This window comes from Neoarius graeffei, chromosome 1, assembly GCF_027579695.1.
Source record: "Neoarius graeffei isolate fNeoGra1 chromosome 1, fNeoGra1.pri, whole genome shotgun sequence".
NCBI lineage: Eukaryota > Metazoa > Chordata > Actinopteri > Siluriformes > Ariidae > Neoarius > Neoarius graeffei.
The window spans coordinates 7201424-7227034 of record NC_083569.1 but is presented as its reverse complement, the minus strand read 5'-3'; positions in this window follow the sequence as shown (position 1 = coordinate 7227034).

The window sequence follows — 25611 nt, the reverse complement described above, 5'->3', positions numbered from 1 at the left end:
CAACCTGTACGGTATGTTGCCCAAGATCAATCATGAACATAAGTTAAATATGCATTAGTTCTTTATGCAAGATTTTCCTGAATTGAACAGCTCATGAATGTATGAACTATTAAACTTTCTGAAATGGTATGTACAAGTTTTGGGAAGAATCCCCCCCCCACACTGCCTTCAAGGGCGAGAAACATTTCACAGCTGTGGCTCATATGGCATGTGTTGCATCTTGTACACATTTCGGGCAACAAGCTTCAGAATCTTAAAGGTTGCAGTCTTGAAGATTAGATCTCTGCACTTCTGTATGCAATATAATGCATTAAAAACTTGAAGAGAATTGAGTGGTCAGAGGAAAATATGATCCCAGGATAACAAGTCCAGGGTATCCAGTCTTTAATAGTTTTTCAGGAGGAAGTGGCAAGTAAATACGGCTGGCTGGCTACAATATGGGTCAGTGGATTTCTTACAGAGCGGCACAGTGGTGTAGCAGTTAGCACTGTTGCCTCACAGCAAGAAGGTTCTGGGTTTGAGCCCAGTGGCCAACGGGAGCCTTTCTGTGTGGAGTTTGCATGTTCTTCCCGTGTCTGCGTGGGTTTCCTCCAGCTGTGCCGGTTTCCCTCAGTCCAAAAGACATGCAGGTTAGGCTAATTGGTGGCTCTAAATTGACCAAGAGTGTGAATGGTTGTTTGTCTATGTGTCAGCCCTGCGATGATTTGGCGACTTGTCCAGGGTGTACCCCGCCTCTCGCCCATAGTCAGCTGGGATAGGCTCCAACTTGCCCGCGACCCTGCACAGGATAAGTGGTTACGGATAATGGCTGGATGGATTTCTTACAGTGAAGGTAAGCAGTTCTTGGACTTGTTAATGGAAGCAGCTTTACCAGCCTCTCAGGATAACGAAAGAAATTTGTGGCTTTGCACCTTCAGTAGTCATCAGTAAACCTCAATTTTTTTTAAACACATACAAACAAGGGATAAATTGTGCAGTTTTGTTCATTCCTTTAAGGGAAAGCATCTCATATACCTCAGAATAAGTCAGATGGAAAAGATGGCACAACATTTTTACCAAAATGTCAGATGTAGTTCTGTACTTGGAAGAATTTGAGAGCAAGTTGAGGACCCTCACGCCTATACTCCTTGCAGTTGTTCAATCATTTCCTTTAAAAGTCAGTTTTGAGATAAGCTTGCAGCCAGCATAATGTCCAAGTTCTTGTTAACTGCTGAGAATCTATAGTCACAGATCACTGCAAGCGTCAACCAGAAATCCAGGGTGGACCAGCAGAAAAGGGGCTCACTTCAAGTCCGCTTGCAGTTCACTTAACCTGTGTGGTGGGAACACAAAATACTCAAGGTTTGCTTTGCCTTTTTCCATTGTATTTTAGCTCTCTAAACTTGGGAAATGGCCTCAGTTTGGTTTGTTTTAGAGAGGTCCGAACTCATTTGGAGTGTTCATATACAGAGTATGCACCCCTACTCTGCTCATTCATAGGTTTTTCTGTATTTGGTATTTTTCTACATTATAGAACATCAAAACTAACACATGAAATTATGTGGTAAAGAAAAAAAAAGTACAAAATATGCTTGATATTTAAAATTTTTCAAAGTAGCCAGCACTCATCTTGATGCTTTGCACACTATTGGCATTATTTAAACCAGCTTCCTGAGGTAGTCACCTGGAATGCTTTTCAATTAACAAGCATACATCGTCAAAAGGTAATTAGTGGACAAGTTTCATGCCGCCTTAATACACTTGAGACAAAACACTTAATACTTACTTACTGCCTGTCATACAATTGGCATGTAGGGCAGCAACAAAAGTTCTCCATCACTGGCCACCTTTAGCCATCTTTTCAATCATTCCCCAGGTATGTCCCATCTTCTGCAGCTCCCCTTCCACTGTCCATCTCCATGTATTTGTGAGTCTTCCACGCTTGCGCTTTCCTTCTGGTGTCCAATGAAGTGCTGTTTTGATGTCTTCTCTTGCTCTTCGAATGACATGACCAATCCACTTCCAGCATCATCTTATCAAGATAGTACCAAGATAGTCTGGGCTTTGACTACACCATTCCAAGACATTTGAATGTTTCCCTTTAAACCACTCCAGTCATTGTCCTGTCGGAATGTGAACCTCCATCCCAGTCTCAAACAGGTTTTCCTCCAGAATTGCCCTGTATTTAGTGCCATCCATCTTTCCTTCAATCCTGACCAGCTATCCTGTCCCTGAAGATGAAAAATATCCCACCACCATGCTTCACTGTTAGAAATGGTGTTCCCAGGGTGTTGGGAAGTGTTGGGTTTGCGCCACACGTGGCGTTTCCCATGATGGCCAAAAAGTTCAATTTTAGTCTCATCTGACCAGAGAATCTTCTTCCATGTGTTTGGGGAGTCTGCCACATGCAGGTGGGCAAACTGTAAACACGTTTTCTTATTTCCTTTTTCTTTAAGCAATGGCTTTTTTCTGGCCACTCTTTCATAAAGCCCCACTCTGTGGAGTGTACGGCTTAAAGTGGTCCTATGGACAGATCCTCCCATCTCCACTGTGGATCTTTACAGCTCCTTCAGTGTTATCTTTGGCATCTTTGTTGCATCTCTGATTAATGCCCTCTTTGCCTGGTCTGAGTTTCGGTGGGTGGCCTTCTCTTGGCAGGTTTGTAGTGGTGAAATATTCTTTCCATTTTGCTATAATGAAGTTAATGGAGCTCCGTGGGATATTCAAAGTTTTTTTTTTTTTTTTTAAATAACCCAACCCTGATCTATACTTCTCCACAACTTTCTCTGGCCTGTTTGGAGGCTCCTTGGTTTTCATGTTGCTTGCTTAGTAGCGTTGCAGAGTCAGGGTCCTTCCAGAACAGGCTGATTTATACAGACATCATGTGACAGATCATGTGACACTGATTGCACACAGGTAGATCTTAATCAACTAATTATGTGAGTTATGAAGTTAATTGGTTGGACCAGCTCTTACTCCGGGGTTTCATACTGATGCACACCCCAGATTTCTGTTTTTTCATCTTGTGTCGCAAAATTTTTTTGCACTTTTAAAGTGGTAGGCATGTTGTGTAAATCAAATGGTGCCAAGCCCCCAAAATAAATAAATTCCATCTTGTAATACGACAAAACAGGACAAACACCAAGGGGATGAATACTTTTGCAAGACACTATAGCTGTTCATAAAAGGTGTCTTTGATGTTGTCTTCACTATCATTAGTTGGTGCAGAGCATTGAATAGTTGTTCCCTTTCATTGTGCCTGTTATTATTCGGTTGTTAACAGGTTTCCATCCCATCAGTGTTTTGTCTATTCCTTTCTTGAAAAGGATTGCTGAGCCTTCATAATGTTGGTCATCATCTCTACCCAAGTCTCTCCTGTTTGTTCTTAGCCTGCCTGAGCCAGTCCATCTGCACTCACTTATCCCAAGTAAGCTGTAGTGCCTCATTTCAGCTGTTACTTGAGCCAGCTCGCCTATTTCATATATGGTATGAACGTTCCAGAATCCTATTCTGGTCTTGCACTTTGCGTTTAGCACTTCATGTCAGAGGTTTCCTTTTGGCTTTCACCTCTGCTGGTCATACTGTTTTGTCAAAGGCCATTACACAGGAGTTGAAATTGTAATCCTTGTTGCCGTTTCCATCACAAATATCTTTTTACCACTGTTCCCAACCTGGAGGACCAGGCACTTTACGCTCAAAGTATCCATCCTCTAGATAAGCTGGCTGCCAGGACTGACGAGTCCCATTTACCCGTTTTGACTCTGAAGTATTTCTTTCTCCGAGATGAATTGCCAACCAAGGCTATGACCTTCATCTGGCCAAATTACTTAACCCATAGAGGAACAAGGTTGTAACAATAGGAACTATTGTTTAATTCCTTGTTTCCACAGTGGTTATGTTGTTGCACCTTGGATAACATACCGACCTGGATGTATTAACCTCACGTGCCGAAATTAAAGTTTATAGCCCAGTTGGGTTGAAACCGTACAAGTTGTGAAGTCTTATTATGAGAAAGAACAGACTAACACGGTGGCAGCAGCGGGAGATTTGGTTTGAAGTTTGGCACAGAAAAGTTCTGTCTGAGCGGGACAGCAGTTAGCAGTGCAAAGCAACGTTAAGTTTATGTTAGAATTAGCTGCTAGCAGAAGACTGCCATGTGACATGGACGGGCTAAAACCACCACAAACATTGTGTCTGGACTCAAGCAACCTTTCAAAGACATGGAAGGCCTGGAGGGACGAGTTTGCTCTATATGCGGATTTAGCGATGGCTGACGCTGATGACAAACAGAAGGTAAAACTGTTCAGCTGTCTTGTCAGGGAGAACGGCAGGGAACTTTTGGACACAATGGGCGACACTCCGAAGGATGCATGGAAGATGGAGGACGTCATCGAGAAGTTTGATGATCACTGCGACCCCAGCGTTAACGAGACTGTGGAATGTTCTCGTTTCTTGACAAGAAACCAGGGCGCCAGTGAAAATATAGACCATTATGTCACAGAACTGAGTGTGTTGGCAAAAACATGCAACTTTGGGACATTGAGAGACTCACTCATTCGTGATCGGATCATGTGTGGAAGTAACAACACAATCATAAGAGAAAAACTTTACACCCGACATGTTTGCAGTTGTGCAGAGCTCCTGAGCTCTCAAAGGAGAACGTGAAAACCATCTCAGGACCAATGATAGAAGAGGTACATGCTGTGCAAGGAGCACAGTACCGGAAACAGACCAGCAACATTGGTTTTTCTGCAGATATTGTGGAAAAACACGAGAAAAGTAAACAAGAGTGCCCAGCGTTCAGGAAGAAGTGCACAAAGTGTGGAAGAGAGAACCACTTTGCAGCAAAATGTAAAGCAAAACCAGACCAAAGGAAAAAGAAACAACTGAATCTGAGAGTGATGAATATGAAAACACCACCTGTGTCACCGAAACTGTGGAGACAGAAACTGTAGATACAGTAGAGACTGACAGTGAAAGATGTGGATACAGAGACTGTAGAGGATGTAAAAGAAACTGATAAAGTGAAGAAAACTCAGCTTCTCTATGCTTCTAGGCAAGGACATGGTTAAATTCCAAATAGACTATGGTGTCAGTTGCAATATCATCCCAATTAACCTGCTGAATCCAGACACCAAATTAGAATGCCCAAAGAGTGTACTCGTAATGCACAACAAAAGCAAACCGAAACCACTGGGAAAATGTAAAGTGAAAATAAGAAACCCGAGAAATAAGCTAGATCGCTTAGAGTTCCAGGTGGTGAATGCAGATGGTACAGTGCCTCTGCTGGGTAGGAAAGCCAGTGAGGCCATAAAACTGATAAAAGTGCACCATGAGAACATTATGGCAATAGACAATATTGTCTCTCACACACACACAAAAAAAAAAAAAAACAGGACAGCGGACAATGGGACAAATTAGAGTATGCTGATGTGTTCACTGGCGATGGCTGCCTCGAGGGAAAATACAAAATAGAGGTGGACAGCACAGTGAAGCTGCCAAACAGATGGGTCCCAGTCTCCATGATGAAACCGCTGAAGGACAAGCTCCAGGACCTACAGCGCAGAGGAATCATCACACCTGTAGAATGCAGTACAGACTGGATCAGTGCAACGGTGGTGGGACAGAAACCAAGTGGGAAACCAAGAGTGTGCATCAATCCCAAGCCCTTGAACAAAGCTCTAAAGCGCAGTCACTTCTCACTGCCAACCACTGAGGACATTTTACCAGACTTGTCAAAAGCCAAAGTGTTCACGGTGTGTGATGTCAAGAGTGAATTCTGGCATGTACAGCTGGAGGAGCCGTCCAGCTATCTAACAACTTTTACCACTCCATTCGGATGTTACAGGTGGCTGAAGATGCCAATGGGGATAAGTCCGGCCCCTGAAATCTTTCAGCGAAAGCTCACGCAAGCGTTGGACGGTGTGCCAGGCCTGTACATTACTGCTGACGATGTACTGATCACAGGCCAAGGGGAAACACAAGAGGAAGCAGAGCATGATCATGATGAAAAGCTGAGACAGTTTCTCGACAGATGCAGTCACAAGAACATTAGGTTGAATGCAGACAAATTCAAAACTGAGACAAAAGGAGACCACATACATCGGACACTGCCTGACAGCTGATTGACTCAAGGCAAATCCGGAAAAAGTGTGTGCTGTTGAGCAGATGCCGGGATTGACAGGTGTGAAAGGAATGCAAAGGCTGCTAGGTATGGTAAATTATCTAGCCAAGTTTTGTCCCCGCCTCTCAGACCAGTGCAGTGTTGCGAGACTTGACACACCAAGACCGTGAGTGAAACTGTACACCACAGCACAAGGAGGCTTTCCTCAAATTGAAAAAGACTATAGCAAATATCCCAGTGCTGAAATATTACAACCCAGATGAGAAACTCACAATGTAGCGTGATGCTTCAGACAGAGGCTTAGGCGCAGCACTCATGCAGATGGATAAGCCAATCGCATTTGCAAGCAGAGCACTCACACAACACACAAAGAGAAAAGAGTTTTTCAGCAATGGTTTTTAGCATGGAAAGATTTCACCAGCACACTTACGACCACAAAGTGAGACTGTTCAAAGCAGTTAGAAACCACATGGAGAAAACCTGTACCGAACGCACCCAAAAGGCTGCATGAAATGACCTAGATGTAGTGTACGTGCCAGATAGAGACATGATGCTAGCAGACACTCTGAGCAGAATGCATCTTACTGTGTGCACTGGATGCAAAACTAGAGACGGTCAATATGGTATAACACTTCCCTATCTCAGACACACAGACTACATGATATACAGTCTGCCACAAAAGAGGACAAAAACACTGCAGATTCTCATCAAAACGATGCAGCAAGGATGGCCTGACAAGCCAAAGACACCAAGTGAAATCAAGCCCTACCCCTCATTCCAAGAGGAGTTAAGCCACCAAGATGGAATAGTGTTCAGGGGTGAGCACGCGGCCATCCCCGATGCACTTAGGAAAAGTCATCACTTGCCGCCTCTACGCATCACATCTGGGTGTGGAAGGATGCCTATGGAGGGTGTCTATTGGCAGGGCATGAATGACCAAATAAAGTCATATATACCAAAGTGTGACATCTGCAGATCAATGGACAATAAACAACAAAAGAAACTGTCACATGATGTGCAAAGCAATTAGAAACCACATGGAGAAAACCTGTACTGAACGCACCCAAAAGGCTGCATGAAATGACCTAGATGTAGTGTACGTGCCAGATAGAGACATGATGCTAGCAGACACTCTGAGCAGAGTGCATCTTACCTAGCAGATACAGTGCCTTGCAAAAATATTGTACAGCAATCTTCAAAATTATGCCACAGATTTTCAATTGGATTGAGTTCTGGGCTTTGACTAGGCCATTCCAAGACATTGAAATGTTTCCCTTTAAAGCACTCCAGTGTAGCTTTAGCAGTATGTTTAGGGTTATTGTCCTACTGGACTGTGAACCTTCATCCCAGTCTGAAACCTCTGGCCAACTCAAACAGGTTTTCCTCCAGAATTGCCCTGCATTTAGTGCCATCCATCTTTCCTTCAGTCCTGACCAGCTTTCTTGTTCCTGCAGATGAAAAACATCCCCACAGCATGATGTTGCCACCGCCATGCTTCATTGCAGGAATGGTGTTCTCAGGGTGTTGGGTTTGCGCCACACGCAGCATTTCCCATGATGGCCAAAAAGTTAAATTTTTGTCTCACCTGACCAGAGAATCTTCTTCCATGTTTTTGGGGAGTCCGCCACATGCTGTTGGGCAAACTCCAAACGTGTTTTCTTCAGCAATGGCTTTTTTTCTGGCCACTCTTCCATAAAGCCCCGCTCTGGAGGGTGTACGGCTTAAAGTGGTCATATGGACAGATACTCCCATCTCCACTGTGGATCTCTGCAGCTCCTTCAATGTTATCTTTGGTGTCAAATCATGAGATTTGGATATTTTTTTTTAAATAACCCAACCCTGACTTGTACTTCTCAACAACTTTGCCCCTGACTTGTTTGGAGAACTCCTTAGGCTTCCTGGTTTTATTAGGTTAGTAGTACCTCTTGCTTAGTGGTGTTGCAGCCTCTGGGGCCTTTAAGAAAAGGCATATATCTACTGAGAGATCATGTGACACTTAGATTGCACACAGGCAGACTTTATTTCACTAATTATGTGACTTCTGACAGTAATTGGTTGCACCAGAATTTTTTAGGGGCTTCGTAGCAAAGGGAGTGAATACATATGCACACACCAATTTTGAGGGGGGGGGGGGGGGGGGGGGGGGGTCCTTTAATATTTTCTCATTTCACTTCACCAACATAGACTATTTTGCGCAGATCCATTACATAAAATTCAGATTAAAAAACCTTTAACTTACAGGTTGTAATTCTAACAAAATAGGTAAAAAGCCAGGGGGCAGAGAGATACTTTTGCAAGGCACCGTACCAAGTCCACCACAGTGATAAGGAAGCTGAAAGGTCATTTCACCCGCCAAGGTATCCCAGATATTGTAATCTCGGACAATGGGCCACAATACACATCACAAGAATTCCAGAAGTTCCGCCAACTTCGGGGTTTTCAGCATCAGACCTTAATCACCAGGCTACCCGCAAAGCAACAGCAATGTTGAGTCAGCAGTCAAGACAGGAAAAAGACTCTTGTTCAAAGCCAGGGCTGCTGGGCAGGATCCTTATCTCGCCCTTCTGGACCACTGCAACACACCATCACAGGGTCTGGATACCAGTCCTGCACAGCGGCTCCTCAGTCACCGTACCAAAACTACTGCCAACCAAAGCAAGCTGTGCAGGTGAAACAGGATCTACAAAATAACCAACATCATCAGAGGGCCTACTACGACAGGTCAGCTAAAGATTTGGACACACTTGCCCCAGGTGAATGCGAGAGTGCGCAGCCTCTCGCACCCCACACTAGCTGGAGATTGGGCAAGGTGCTGAAGCTGGTCGACAGGAGGTCCTATGAGGTCCAGCTGCACTCTGGTGGTGTCATCAGGAGAAATCTTAGACACCTCAGGCATACACCAGGAGCAATCTTCACTGATCCTGTGGACATGGAGATCAGCAGCACCAGTCAGCCAGAGACTGTTGAACCCGGACATTCAGAGGGAGTGTTCTTCCTTGCAGTGTCTTAGCAGGACACACAATCATGGACACTGGTGACCGGGCCACCCCTGTTACAACCAGATCTGGCTGCACTGTGGTGCAGCCACAAAGACTTTGTGACCTCATGCAGATGAATGGCACTAATACACGTGTAGCACTTAATGGATTTTGGGGGTCATGAAAAAAGAAATTATGGGGGAAAAAAAAGTGAAATCACAAATGTGTACATATGTTCATGTTCACATGGTTATCTGCAAGTTCAGATATTCATTTAACCACTGGGTATGTTAAACTGTAAAGAGAAGCCATACCGTAGCACTTTTATACACAGTAGCTGATAATTTTCGTTCCTAGCTATAAGTAACTAATAAAGTATTCATTGCTAATATGAACATTTTGAATGTTGATGTTCCAGCACTGTTAGTAGCAAAGAGTTTTTGTTTATATTTTATTGTTTACAGCAATAGACAATAAAAAAAATGTATTAAGGGTTCTAAAAGAAGAAACTCTGAAAAGAGAAAGGCTGTAACAATAGGAACTATTGCTTAATTCCTTGTTTCCACAGGGGTTATGTTGTTGCACCTTGGATAACGGACCGAGCTGGATGTATTAACCTCACTTGCCGAAATTATTATTAAAAGTTTATAGCCCAGTTGGGTTGAAACCGTACAAGTTGTGAAGTCTTATTATGAGAAGGAACAGACTTTAGCAAAAGGTTGATGAGAGTTTGGGCACGTCCACACCTTGTGGGCCTGTACTCTGCATCTCTAGGGCCCTTGTTGCTTCGAGATCCCCAATAGTTCAGCCTGGGCTGATGGTACACGGAAACTGGTCCTGTCTCGTGGAGACACTGTTGGAGTCTTGGTAGGGTAGAGGCTTTGTACTCTGTAGCAAAACAGACTTATGCACTCCGCTCCCTTTTTCACCTGCAGTGCAGATTAGCCAGCGGCAGCAGTGGAGCCTTTGATTCTCCATCACACTAGACAACGCTACCCTGTGGTCATAGACCAACAGCACACCAAAAACAGTAAACAAGTGTTGCCAGGCAAAACAAACCTCGCCTGGTAGCACTTATGGTGAATATGAAGGAAGATATGGCGAAAAAAATAAGTATCCTATAGGTACATGTGGCTACTGCTTATAAAAAAAACTGTTTTCTGATACCATGTCCATAGAGTAAATATAGTGCATATATATGCACTCTATGACACAGTAGCTACAAAAATGAAGCATAATCCAAAAATGAACAATTTAAAGATTACAGAAATAAAATATACCAAGTGTACTAGTGCATCTCAAAAAATTAGAATATTGTGAAAAAGTTCAATATTTTCCACCAGTTATTTAAGAAAGTGAAAATGTTATACATTATAGACTCATTACACAAACTAAAATGTTTCAAGCATTTTTCTATTTTAATTTTAATCAGTATGGCATACAGTACAAAAACATAAAACCTCAAAATATGAGAATATTTCATTTCGAGTTTGAGTAAAACAGTACGAACACAGTGTATCTCTCGGTCTAGTTCAGTACACACAACCATAATCATGGGGAAGACTGCTGACTTGACTGTTGTCCAGATGATCACTGATGCCCTCCACAAGGAGGGTAAGCCACAAAAGGTCATTACTGAAAAGGGTGGCTGGAAAAGGCGCACAAGCAACAGGGATGGCCGCAGTCTTGAGAGGATTGTCAAGAAAAGTTGATTCAAGAACTTGGGAGAGCTTCACAAGGAGTGGACTGAGGCTGGTGTCAGTGTATCAAGACCCATCACGAACAGACATCTTCAAGAAAGGGGATACGACTTTCGCATTCCTAATATCAAGCCAGAGACAATGTTAGAAGTGTCTTATCTGGGCTAAGGAGAGAAAGAAATGGACTGTTCCTCAGGTGGTCCAAAGTCCTCTTTTCAGATGAAAGTACATTTTGCATTTAATTTGGAAATCACGGTTCTAGAGTCTGGAGGAAGAGTGGAGAGGCACAGAATCCAAGGTGTTTGAAGCCCAGTGTGAAGTTTCCACAGTCTGTGATGATTTGGGGTGCCATGTCATCTGCTGGTGTTGGTCCACTGTATTTTATCAAGTCCAAAGTCAACACAGCCATCTACCAGGAGATTTTAGAGCACTTCATGCTTCCATCTGCTGACGAGCTTTTTGGAGATGCTGATTTCCTTTTCCAGCAGGACTTGGCACCTACCCACAGTGCCAAAACTACTACCAAATGGTTTGCTGACCATGATATTACTGTGTTTGATTGGCCAGCCAACTTGCCTGACCTGAACCCCATAGAGAATCTATGGGGTATTGTCAAGAGGAAGATGAGAAACACCCGACCCAAAAATACAGATACGCTCAAAGCCACTATCAAAGCAACCTGGGCTTCAATAACACCTCAGCAGTGCCACAGACTGATCGCCTCCATGCCACACCGCACTGATATAGTAATTCATGGTAAAGGAGCCCCAACCAAGTATTGAGTGTATAAATTAATATACTTTTCACAAGTTGGACATTTCTGTATTGTAAATCCTTTTTTTTGACTGATCTTAGGGAATATTCTAATAATTTGAGATACTGGATTTCTGATTTTCATGAGCTATAAGCCATAATCATCAAAATTAAAACAAAAAAGGCTTTAAATATTTCACTTTACATGCAATGAATATAGAATATATGAAAGTTTACCTTTTTGAATTAAATTATGAAAAAAAGGAACTTTTTCATGGTATTCTAATTTTTTGAGATGCACTAGTATGTACTTTATATTATTCTACTCTTACAGTTTTCAAAATTGAAACCTCTGAACCAAGGCTGACATACACATGTTGTTGCCATGACCAAAACTCTTATTTCATGGAAATGGCCTGGTGCTAGAGCTCAAAGGAACACACTTTCCCTCTGTAATAAGCACAAAAGTACCTGAATGCGATTTCTTTAGTCCATTTATTTATGATTTATTATAATACATTAACTACACAGTGGTGTAGTGGTTAGTGCTGTCGCCTCACAGCAAGAAGGTCCGGGTTCGAGCCCCGTGGCCGGCGAGGGCCTTTCTGTGTGGAGTTTGCATGTTCTCCCCGTGTCTGCGTGGGTTTCCTCCGGGTGCTCCGGTTTCCCCCACAGTCCAAAGACATGCAGGTTAGGTTAACTGGTGACTCTAAATTGACCGTAGGTGTGAATGAGTGTGTGAATGGTTGTCTGTGTCTATGTGTCAGCCCTGTGATGACCTGGCGACTTGTCCAGGGTGTACCCCGCCTCTCGCCTGTAGTCAGCTGGGATAGGCTCCAGCTTGCCTGCGACCCTGTAGAAGGATAAAGCGGCTAGAGATAATGAGATGAGAAATTAACAGAGCAGAGTTTTTATCAGTGGGGTTTAAAAGTGGGCGTGGCCAAACCCCCTTCCTTTGCATATGTAAACGAACCAAGTAAACATACAATGACAACACAGTGTATGCAAACGAGGCAGGTGTGATCCAATCAGCATGCTTGTGGAAGGAGTCGTTCCGAGGCAGCGCTCCTGCAGTCTGAGCTCAGATTATTTATTTATTTTTTTTTAAACCGTCACTGTGACCTTGACCAGATGACCCTCAAAATGTTGGAGGTTCTATTTGAGACCGTCCTGAAAAGTTTCATGAAGATTGATCCAGCTGTTTTCCCATAATATCGTTTACAAAACAAAAACAAACCCAACCAAAAACAAATACCTCGCCCCCTGGTGGACTCCGTCCCGGGCAAGGTAGTAAACAGCCCTATTCCAGATCACAACTGTAGTAATCCATACTGTATTATGTCAAGAACCACTCAAGGGTTCTTGTCAGAACGGCTGGCTCAGTCTTGGACTGTCCTCTGGACTCCATTGAGGTGGTGGGTGAGAGGAGGATGTTAGCCAAGCTGACCTCAAATCATGGATAACCCGTCTCACCCCCTACATGAGGCTGTGAGGGCTTTAAGCAGCTCGTTTAGTAGTAGACTGCTACACCCACGGTGTAAGAAGGAGAGATACCGCAGGTCATTCATACCTGCTGCTGTCAGACTGTATAACACCCACGACTTGTAACGTAGCACCAATAACCTGTTTGTCGTTATATTTGCACTACTTCACCGCTACTACCTCTGCCATCTCTCATCGATGCAATTATGTGCAATTAATATAGGCCCTAAACTATTTTTATGCATACTTATATATTATGTATATATGTGTGTATATATATACACAGAGTCTACCTGTCATGTGCAATTTTTCCGAGCCTCTCAATAAGGCAATTTTTCTATATTTTTTCATGGTAGATAATGCAAATAGCCCTCTGTATTTAATCCTTCGTTTGTCTAATTTTTATTTCAGTTTTATTTGTTATCTGTTTGACATTTTCTTGCTACTGTAACACATGAATTTCCCCGATGTGGGATGAATAAACTGAATCTAATCTAATCTAATCAATTCAGTAAAGTCCATCATTACTTTGACACACAGTGTCTTAATTAAAAAACAAACAAACATTGCATTTGAAGGTTTGTCCAAACTTGTAACTAGTACTGTAGATGCAACTAGATAGAACTCCCAGTAGACTACACGCCTTAAGTTGTGATTTGGGGATGGACATTTGACCTCACAGTAATCTTGACCAGGGCCCTGTACTACGAACGGAGGTTAACCTACCCAGAAGTAACCCAGGGTTCCCCCGCTAAACCGGGGTTGACAAAACCTGGTTATCTTGTTTGGGGTTAAACGGTACTACGACGCCAGTTATGAAGTTGATTTGTTGAACCTGGTTTAACCTAATCAGGGTTAATGCGCGTTCACGTTAAAGGGGAGGTTATCAGCGCAATTCACCACTGTTCACAATGGCACGGTCGCCGTACTTCACGGAGGAAGAATGCGCTGTCATAATGCAAAGCTACGAGGAGTTCAAGACAACATTAAGAGCAAAATCTAACACAGCGGCTGCCAATAAGGAGCGGCAAGCATGTTGGCAACGAATTGCCGATTGGGTAAATGCGCAAGTACATTCTCCCTTCTACATGTTCCAGAACAGAAGTATAGGATGAAAGAAAGCTTCATGATCAATCACAAGTCACAGAAAATGGTCCTTCGACGTGGCCCCAGTCATATATAGCTTGTTTAATGTCCGAAAAATCCTGAATAAAATTTGGTATGGTAAATTCATGGAGTAGCCTACTTAAGCTGATATGTGCAGAGAGTCACATGAATTAGGATGACTGACTGTTCAGTCCCTTTGACTAAGTTGGTGTATGTCCTGTGAACATTTCAGAGGCAACAGCAGTGCCAAACGCACCTGGCAACAGGTGAAAATGAAATATAAAAACATCATTCATAATGGTGAGTGTGTGTGTGTGTGTGTGTGTGTGTGTGTGTGTGTGTGTGTGTGTGTGTGTGTGTGTGTGTGCGCAAGCAAGCATTCATTTGCCTTTTATTTATTCAAGTTTTATCTGTTTGCCTAATAGTTCAAATTGTTTTGTATATAATGTTGTTGTGTGATATTAATGATAATATTGTGGGAAAACTACTTTGCACGGACGTTCATTTAATTTATTCTATCGTCATTTTGTTTGTTCTATTTTTGTGTATTTTATTTATTTATCTGTTTGTCTAGTTGTATCTATTTTTCTAATAATATTTTTTTGCATTAATAGTTTGTTTTTTCCTATTAAAATAATCTTGTGTTCTTGTTATAACTTTATTTATCTGACTGTTTAGTTGTATCTATTTTTGTTACAATTTCAATATTTTTAATATAGAAAGTTTGTTTTTTTTCTATTAAAATGTTCTTGTGTGATAACTAGTTCTTGTGTTATATTTATTGTAGTTGTATCTATTTTGAATCTCAGACTTAAATATTTTTGTAAAATAAGTGTTTTTCTATAAAATATTCTTGTGTTCTTGGTAACTATGTTCTTGAGTGGGTTCTTTTTTTTTTTTTTTTTACAGAAAAGCCGTTCTGCATGGACATTCATTGAAGCCCTCATTGTTTTTTAATGGTCATTTATGAGCGTTTAGGGGTTACAATAATGTAAGTCTAGGTTGCTTTATATAAAAGGTATGTCCAGAAATATTGTCACTGTCTAAGCAGAGGGATCTGGCTTCTTTAGACGCTGTCTTCTTCAAACTGAATAAATATTTAAAAAGAGCCAAACGAGCCAGTCTTTTGAACGGCTCTTTTCAAAGAACGGATCACAAAGATGCGGATCCCATCAAAGAGCCATAAATCCCATCTCTAATCTGCGCTCCGATATCGCACGGGTCATCCAGGTACGCTGGCATTGTCTCTAGAGGAAATGTCGGTGGAGAGGTGGTGTTTAAAAAGGGTGTGGTTAATCGGAAACCTCGGGTTAACCAAGAACATAACCTGAGACGAGCAGGTTTGAGATGCAGCGTAAGTTGCCATGGCAGCATACCTCGGTTTGAACATAGCCAACTCGTAGTATGGGTTAATCGGGAAGTTACGCTGCACGTGATCAAGTTACTCTCGAAGTTACCCTGGTAAGCCAGAAAACCTGCTTCGTAGTACAGGGCCCTGGTGAAATTACTTGCATCAGCCTTGGAGATAGTGTGTTCACAAGGTTTTCGGACAGACATTTGACCTCACAGTGACCTTGACCTTAGAACTTTTGATCTCAAAATCTAATCAGTTCATGTTTGTCCCAAAGCGCACAAATGGTGAAAGTTTGGTGAAATTTCTTTCATTAGCCTTTGAGATGTCGCGTTCACAAGGTTTCGGGATGGACGCACAACCCGAAAACATAATGCCTCCTGCACCTTACGGTGGCGGAGGCATAAAAAAATGTTGATCACTCCGTTTGTTTTGAGGGCTAAATTTCAATTGTGAAAAACACCCTGAGAAACTTGTATTGCCTTGAAAGGCCTCTTAATGGCCAAGAGATCAGTGTTTGTTGTTGTCCTCCCCCCAGAAATAGAGTTATCCTGAGACCTGGATATGAAAACAAGTTAACTCGCAACATTTCTTCGACTGTACCAGGAAGTCATATCTTACCTTGTGCATACAATTGTGGTCTGATGTTTACATAAAGTCATCATGGACATGAATTCCGTAGCAATATTGGACTTTCAATTATTTCTTTGTACAACGCATCTTTAATAGAAAAAAGTTATTTTGGATTTTCTGAAAAATCAACATAGGGTCAAAAATATAAAAACAGCAAAGGTAATATTTGGTTAAGTATCCCTCAGCAAGTTTGACACATTTGGTTTCAATAAGCCAACAACAAACTTGTGGCACAATTCTGGTTGATTATTTGTCCACTCTTCTTGGCAGAATTAGTAGAGTTCAATTAAATTTGATTTCCTGGCATGGACCAGAGTTTTAAGCACAATCCACAATTTTTTGATGAGGTCGAGGTCAGAACTTTGGAACACCAAACCGTGTTAAAGTTTCAACCGTCCAGCCAATGATTTGAGGTTATGCTGAAGAATTCTGAGATAGTCCTCCTTCTTCATTATTCCATCCACTTTGTTTAATCATGTTTAAGAGTTGGCTGCGACCATAAAACTTTCTTCCAGAAGGATTTTTCTTTGTCTGCGTGTTCAGCTGCAAACTTTATTCAAGCTTTCAGAGCAGGGGTTTCTTTCTTGAATGGCAGCCTCTCAGTTCATGGTGATGTAAAATTCGCTTGACTGGACACAGCTTTCCAGCAGCTTCCAGTTCATGGCAGGCCTGTGCCTTGGTGGTTCCTGACCATCTGACCCAATTTCCCGTCAGCTGAACGTGACAGTTTTGGTTCTCTTCCAGTAAACTGGCTTAGCAAAGCAGCTACACTTTCCATAAACTTGTTCTCGTCAAACAAACCCTTTGGTACAGAAACATTACCAGCTATAGTCAATCATGATCACTAACAGGAAGTTAAAGGAATGGAAAATGTAAACACAGTGGTGCTTGAAAGTTGTGAACCCTTTAAAATTTTCTACATTTCTGCATAAACATGACCTAAAACATCATCAGATTTTCACACAAGTCCTAAAAGTAGATAAAGAGAACCCAGTTAAACAAATGAGACAAAAAATATACTTGGTCATTTATTTATAAAGGAAAATGAATCAATATTACATATCTGTGAGTGGCAAAAGTATGTGAACCTTTGCTTTCAGTATCTGGTGTGACCCCCTTGTGCAGCAATAACTGCAAATAAACATTTGCGGTAACTGTTGATCAGTCCTGCACACCGGCTTGGAGGAATTTTAGCCCGTTCCTCCGTACAGAACAGCTTCAACTCTGGGATGTTGGTGGGTTTCCTCACATGAACTGCTCGCTTCAGGTCCTTCCACAACATTTCCATTGGATTAAGGTCAGGACTTTGACTTGGCCATTCCAAAACATTCACTTTATTCTTCTTTAACCATTCTTTGGCAGAACGACTTGTGTGCTTAGGGTCGGTGTCTTGCTGCATGACCCACCTTCTCTTAAGATCCGGTTCATGGACAGATGTCCTGACATTTTCCTTTAGAATTCACTGGTATAATTCAGAATTCATTGTTCCATCAATGATGGTAAGCCGTCCTGGCCCAGATGCAGCAAAACAGGCCCAAACCATGATACTACCACCACCATGTTTCACAGATGGGATAAGGTTCTTATGCTGGAATGCAGTGTTTTCCTTTCTCCAAACATAACGCTTCTCATTTAAACCAAAAAGTTCTATTTTGGTCTCATCCGCCCACAAAACTTTTTTCCAATAGCCTTCTGGCTTGTCCACGTGATCTTTAGCAAACTGCAGACGAGCAGCAATGTTCTTTTTGGAGAGCAGTGGCTTTCTTCTTGCACCCGTGCTATGCACACCATTGTTGTTCAGTGTTCTCCTGATGGTAGACTCATGAACATTAGCCAAATGTGAGAGAGGCCTTCAGTTGCTTAGAAGTTACCCTGGGGTCCTTTGTTACCTCACCAACTATTAAATGCCTCACTCCTGGAGTGATGTTTGTTGGTCGACCACTTCTGGGGAGGGGAACAAATGGTCTTGAATTTCCTCCACTTGTACACAATCTGTCTGACTGTGGATTGGTGGAATCCAAACTCTTTCGAGATGGTTTTGTAGCTTTTCCCAGCCTGATGAGCATCAACAATGCTTTTTCTGAGGTCCTTAGGAATCTCCATTGTTCGTGCCATGATCACAACACGTTTGTGGAAGTGTAAGATCAGACTTTGATAGATCCCCGTTCTTTAAATAAAACAGGGTGCCCACTCACACCTGATTGTCATCCTATTGATTGAAAACACCTGACTCTAATTTCAGCTTGGGTGCAAGGCTGAGTGTCATTCTTCAGTACTGAAGGGGAAAAGCATTAAGCGGTAATCAACTTCAGCAAACAAGATGGCGGAAAGTGACTCTGAAGACAGCGAGTACAAATTCATTGCAGATTCTGCTGGCCTAGAACCCAATCAGTCTGAGCCAAGAGTTAAGCAAGGCGATTCTCAAGAAGAATCAGAACAGGAAGCCAGATCTTCAGATCCTGAAGCTGAGGAGGAACAACGGATGGGGAACACGCAATGGTGTTCCTGCAAACATTGTGATCACACACGGCTGAAGCATGCTAACGTGTGCTTATGCTGCCAGGAACATGTAAAAACTCATGCGCTTGCCTCTGACAGATTTAGGTAAGTCAGATCGTATGCAGATCTGTTTGTAGGTTGTCTAGCAAGGTTACCGTCCGCAGAATGAGGCCATCACGGCAGCACTACTTGTACCAGGGATATAAATATGAAAAGTTGCCTCCCCCCATTCAGTCATGTAGGAGTATATCAGCTGTTCATCAGTATTATCTTTCCCCCTCCACTTTTTTGTTAGAGAAAGGGAATTCCAAAATTTGAGAAACTTTTCATGAAATAATCTCCAGCCAGGGGCAGCGATTTCTTGTAGTGCATGCGGCGGAGATTTAAGTGCAGATGAGCTTCCACGTGCTGCGCCCAAGTGGCGTCAGAGCACTGCCGCAAACAACCAGTGGTGGGTTTCTGATTGGTTAAAATATTTTCAATGGCGGCATTTATGAAATCGTCGATGGTGGGGGAATTCTGCATAGAAACTGACTTTCTAAATGGAGCTTCATTTGCATAAATCTTCATAAATATTTTAACCACGTGCTTTCTTTTCCTTTAAGAAGCCTTGGATTTGGCGAGTTATGATATTTTGAAACTTTTAGCACCACTGAATTAACCTGTGCGGAAAAAAATATGTATATAATTTTTTTGGCTTCAGAAAACCAAAACTAAATGAAAAAAACATTTTCTATTAAAGATGTACATTCTGCCACAGAAAGCCCTGACATTCTTGTCCATGGTGAGGGTATGTGAAGTCCTGATCATTGAAGCGTTCATGGTTGAAGATTAACACTTTCTTGAATGAGAATACTGTAAACCATGAAGAATCAGCCTTGCTCTAAACATTTCTATGGTTATTATAAAGGCAATTCAACTGGAGGGAGAAAAATTGTGTGCCTCTCATGCCCCTGTGCTTCTATGAATTATTCAGAATCTTTCACAGCCTTAATTCTCAACCATGTCAAAAAGTGAGTGCACGGTTTCATTTAACGTTATACCACTAGAGAACCTGAAAAGACGTTTACCTTGGAGTCAAACAGGATCAACGCTGGACAGCAGCAGTTTATCAGAATATTTACAGTAGTAATACAACCCCGATTCCAACAAAGTTGGGACAAAGTACAAATTGTAAATAAAAACGGAACGCAATGATGTGGAAGTTTCAAAATTCCATATTTTATTCAGAATAGAACATAGATGACATATCAAGTGTTTAAACTGAGAAAATGTATCATTTAAAGAGAAAAATTAGGTGATTTTAAATTTCATGACAACACCACATCTCAAAAAAAGTTGGGACAAGGCCATGTTTATCACTGTGAGACATCCCCTTTTCTCTTTACAACAGTCTGTAAACGTCTGGGGACTGAGGAGACAAGTTCCTCAAGTTTAGGGATAGGAATGTTAACCCATTCTTGTCTAATGTAGGATTCTAGTTGCTCAACTGTCTTAGGCCTTTTTTGTCGTATCTTCCGTTTTATGATGCGCCAAATGTTTTCTATGGGTGAAAGATCTGGACTGCAGGCTGGCCAGTTCAGTACCCGGACCCTTCTTCTACGCAGCCATGATGCTGTAATTGATGCAGTATGTGGTTTGGCATTGTCATGTTGGAAAATGCAAGGTCTTCCCTGAAAGAGACATCGTCTGGATGGGAGCATATGTTGCTCTAGAACCTGGATATACCTTTCAGCATTGATGGTGTCTTTCCAGATGTGTAAGCTGCCCATGCCACACGCACTAATGCAACCCCATACCATCAGAGACGCAGGCTTCTGAACTGAGCGCTGATAACTTGGGTCGTCCTTCTCCTCTTTAGTCCGAATGACACGGCGTCCCTGATTTCCATAAAGAACTTCAAATTTTGATTCGTCTGACCACAGAACAGTTTTCCACTTTGCCACAGTCCATTTTAAATGAGCCTTGGCCCAGAGAAGACGTCTGCGCTTCTGGATCATGTTTAGATACGCCGCCTTCTTTGAACTATAGCGTTTTAGCTGCCAACGGCGGATGGCACGGTGAATTGTGTTCACAGATAATGTTCTCTGGAAATATTCCTGAGCCCATTTTGTGATTTCCAATACAGAAGCATGCCTGTACGTGATGCAGTGCCGTCTAAGGGCCCAAAGATCACGGGCACCAGGTATGGTTTTCCGGCCTTGACCCTTACGCACAGAGATTCTTCCAGATTCTCTGAATCTTTTGATGATATTATGCACTGGAGATGATGATATGTTCAAACTCTTTGCAATTTTACACTGTCGAACTCCTTTCTGATATTGCTCCACTATTTGTCGGCGCAGAATTAGGGGGATTGGTGATCCTCTTCCCATCTTTACTTCTGAGAGCCGCTGCCACTCCAAGATGCTCTTTTTATACCCAGTCATGTTAATGACCTATTGCCAATTGACCTAATGAGTTGCAATTCGGTCCTCCAGCTGTTCCTTTTTTGTCCCTTTAACTTTTCCAGCCTCTTATTGCCCCTGTCCCAACTTTTTTGAGATGTGTTGCTGTCATGAAATTTCAAATGAGCCAATATTTGGCATAAAATTTCAAAATGTCTCACTTTCGACATTTGATATGTTGTCTATGTTCTATTGTGAATACAATATCAGTTTTTGAGATTTGTAAATTATTGCAGTCCGTTTTTATTTACAATTTGTACTTTGTCCCAACTTTTTTTGGAATCTGGGTTGTAAATCAGGGGGTTAACTTGAGATTCGATACACACTTCTTACTACTCAAGAAAAAGGGCACTAAACCGTACCTTTCCTTGTTGCTTTTTAGTATCTTTAACATCTAAGGTGCAAGACTGGATGATAAAGCGTTTCCTGAAAGAGAACGATCAAGGAGTATTGTTTGAAGGTGCCACCAGAGCAACACATGGTCCAGTTAAGTACCCTTTCTTTCAAGTGTCTATGAGAAAAATACCTCTTGATGAATGTTATTAAAAATAACATGAAATATGAACCGTTTACAAACTTTTTTCAACTATAAAAGTTTCAAATAAACCAATTTTTTTTTGTCCAATACAGTAATCCATACCTCATTGTTGCACTCGTAGCATACTTACACGTTTCCCTCGAAGACGGTCACCGGTCCAGTCACGGTGGGTTCATTTCCACAGTGGATGTAGCATTTGCTATACCCAAGACAGCTTATGTGCTAGAGAACGCCCAATAACCTCTCAATCATGCAGAAAGGTTGCCAGGTGCTCTCACACAACCTCAACGTTTCCCTTTTAATGACGGACACTCAGGATCACTGATGACCAGCTATATGGTCGGTCGACTGCTATTCGTTTTAGAGGAAATAGTAGACATGGTAGTTAGGGTGCATCAGTTGCCCTCACTTTCATAAAATCCGATGCATTTTTGTTTGGGTGTTCCTTTTCACCAATAAAGACGTCCTGTAAAATTTTTTGACCGTATTCAAAAGTCTAATTAATGGTGGCACCATGAGGTTCATTTTTTGCCAAAAAACGCTTATTTTATGTTTTCACGCAAGGTTTGAATCACAACGTTGGACTCCATTTATTGATTTCTTGTGGCCCTCAAACTGGAAAACTTCACAGGTGAAGACTTGTGGCTGTTCTTTGCAGCTTTTGATATGTTTGATGATCATCTGCTCTCAACACCAGTGTCACAATGGGATGGCTTGGCATCTTACCAGAGGATAAAGGCAACACTCCCAAACTTCCTTGTGACAAATGATGTGGCAGAGCGTGGGGTTAAACTAGCCCAGGGCTTTTCAAAGTGTGGGGCGCGCCTCCCCTGGGGGGCGCCAGAGTTCTTCGGGGGGGGCGGCACAACGTGAGGAAACATAAACCAGAATAAGTTACTATTGCGGACATTTAGCGAACTTCAGCTAGCCTTTACCAGAGACAAAATGGATCGATTTTTAGTACCTAAAGCTACAGTGAGTGAGGAGACGGAGTCTGGCCCAACCAAAAAAACAGAGCCTCCAGGATGTTGCGATTTGCAAATTCAACCAATCCCCGCGAATTCAGGGCGGTGTTGCAATTATATCCAATCACCGCAACCTTCCCGCAAATTTGACCAATCGTTGGCGTCGTCTTGAGGTGATGTCGACAAACTACCTTCCGCCTTACTTCCGTGTATACGTTAAAGAGAAGCAGCATGCGTGCAGTGTTGCCAGATTGGGCGGTTTTAAGTGCATTTTGGCAGGTTTTGAACATATTTTGGACTGGAAAACGTCAGCAGTATCTGGCAACACTGCATGTGTGAGTCAGTGTTTATATAGACTTAAATTCTGTTACTGAAAGTGTGTTATGTTTACAGTGAAGGACTATGTGCACTTTACATTTTTTTTTTTACTTAATACAAGAAATTAATGGATGCCAACATTTTTGCCAAAATGGTATTTTATTTTCCATTGTTTAGGCAGCTTCAGCATCATACTGTGAGATTCTGTTCAAATTATTTTTTTCTTCTATGAAGCCTGAGCCATTTATTTTATTAGTTTATAATTATTGTTTAATTTAGTCTTCAGGAGAGACTGCCTGCACACAGTACTAGTATTAATAGTGGGTTTTTTTTCTTACATGAAAGCTGAGGCATTTATATTATATTTTAAGGTAACTTCATGTTGTGCTGTGAGGTTCTCTGCACTTTAACTTTTGAACCAACAGGTGCATTTGGATAAGTAAAGCCTGTTTTTCTGAATTTTTGTAGTCCTGGTAATCTTTTATATTGGCAAAGTTGTTTATAGGACCATTTCTCAGTGTCTTTGTTTTTTCAATCAATAGTTTTTCGGTAATAACTTAATATTTAACATATCGCTCAATTTTAATCACAAAAAGAGAAAATCGCAACAATTTCTCGCAACTTTCACTTCCTCCCGCAATGTAATCGCAACAAAAACCTAAAAAACACCGCAACTTTCATCGCAATTTTTTGGAAACCCCCCCCGCAACATCAGACATTTTAGCCCGCAACAATCACAAAAAAGGCCCGCAGAATCCTGGGGGTACTGAAAAAAGAAGGAAGTATGACCACGATTATTTAAAGTTTGGATTTTCATGGACTGGATCTGAAGATGCTCGACTGCCACAGTGTGTTGTCTGCCAAGAGGTGCTAGCTAACGATGCTATGAGATGTTTAAAATGTGTAAAACAAGATGTTTTAAAAAGCACAGATGTTTAAAATGTGTAAAAGAAAAAAAAATAAAAATGTGTACAAACAACCATTTTTAAAAAAATAGGAATGGAACATTAAGTATAGCAACAACAAAAATTGAGTGCGTGTATGTGTGTGTGTGTGTGGGGGGGGGGGGGGGGGGGGGGGGGGGCGCGGTGGGGAGCTGTTTATTTGCTCTCTGAGGGGGGGCTGACTCTCCCACACTTTGAAAACCCCTGAACTAGCCCATGAGAAAGTTGGCTCTGCCACAATAGAAGAAAGATTCCAGAACATTGTGCAAGTTGTAGCAAAAGACAGAGTAATGGTTCCAAATCTGAGACGGCCACATAGGAAATAGACATTGAGAATTTGCTTCTTAACATTTCAGTTGTCTTGAAAACAGGTAATCCAGCATCATTATAACTTTAATAGGGGCTAGCATACCGTATGCATAGGCGGCAAGCTTAAAACCAGGGTTATAACATTGATAGATAATGCTAGTGACACCCTAAAATAAACCTCCAAATATTTTTAGACACTCTAGACCAGGGGTGTCAAACTTGATCCATAAAGGGCCGTGTGGCTGCAGGTTTTCATTCCAGCCATGCAGCAGCACCCTGATTTGGCTTATTCAATCAACTGACACACCCACCCTTTAATCAAGGGTGGGTGTGGCTGCAAGTATTTGACTGTGTGAAGACAGTTCAGTTGACTGAATGAGCCAAGTCAGGTGTGCTGCTGCATGGCTGGAATGAAAACCTGCAGCCACAAGGCCCTTTATGGATCAGGTTTGACACCCCTGCTCTAGACATACTGTCTACAGTATCTAAGATATTTGGTATACTCCATAAGGTGCCATAATGTTTCATGAAAAGTGATCGAAATTGTGTCATTAAAGCAGCTTTTTCCATCACTTTGAGCTCCTGGTGCCACCATTAAACTTTTGAATTTTGTCAAAATATTTCACCCAGTGTGTTTTCTTACCAAAAGGAACATAAAAACAAAAATGCATCATGATCGGAAGAACTTTTCATTTTTAGGGGGCAACTGATGCACCCTAATGGTAGTAGTATGGTTTTAAGTACTAATTGAAAAAGTTGGTCATGTTAGTAGCAAACAGTGTGTGTAAGGTTTTATTCCTTTGTAAGGATAAATAATTGTAAGTATTTATTCTTGACCAAGAAGGCAATAATTTATTTTGTGACAAAATTGTAAGGATTTATTCTTAATATTGTTCTGTTTTACTATTTCAGCTAGAAGGCATTGAATTCTGTGTAACTTGACCAAGTTACTGTGTGACCTTCTGTCTAAGCTAGACACATTGCTCGAGACGTAATACTGATATCTTTTGGAACATTCTATCTCTGACCTAAGGTTGTGCGTAAACGTTGATATCTGTTAGAACATCTGCTAATATGAAATGTACACAGGATATATTTTCACTCACACACACATATTGATGGAATTAAGATGTGTTTTGCTCAGTCCAAGGTCTACTGACCGACGTCATCATACCATCACACCACAGTCTGACATCCTACGACCCACACCCACCCACAGCTGCATATCCAACGTGTATTTGGGATTAAAAGTTAGATTTAAAGCCGTGATTTTAGTTTTATAGCTACACGTGATTTAGGATTGTTAGATTTAACCAGTCTCTTCAGTGTTGAATTTGAAATTGAAATGATTGTTAGATTTAATGTTAGATTTAAAGCTGCATTAAGTGATTCATGTTAGTTTTAGAGTTTTATAGATTTATATTAGCCTTATTGCTGCACAAGGTGTTGACTTTATGATTTTAATATTTTAGAGCTTTTTAAGA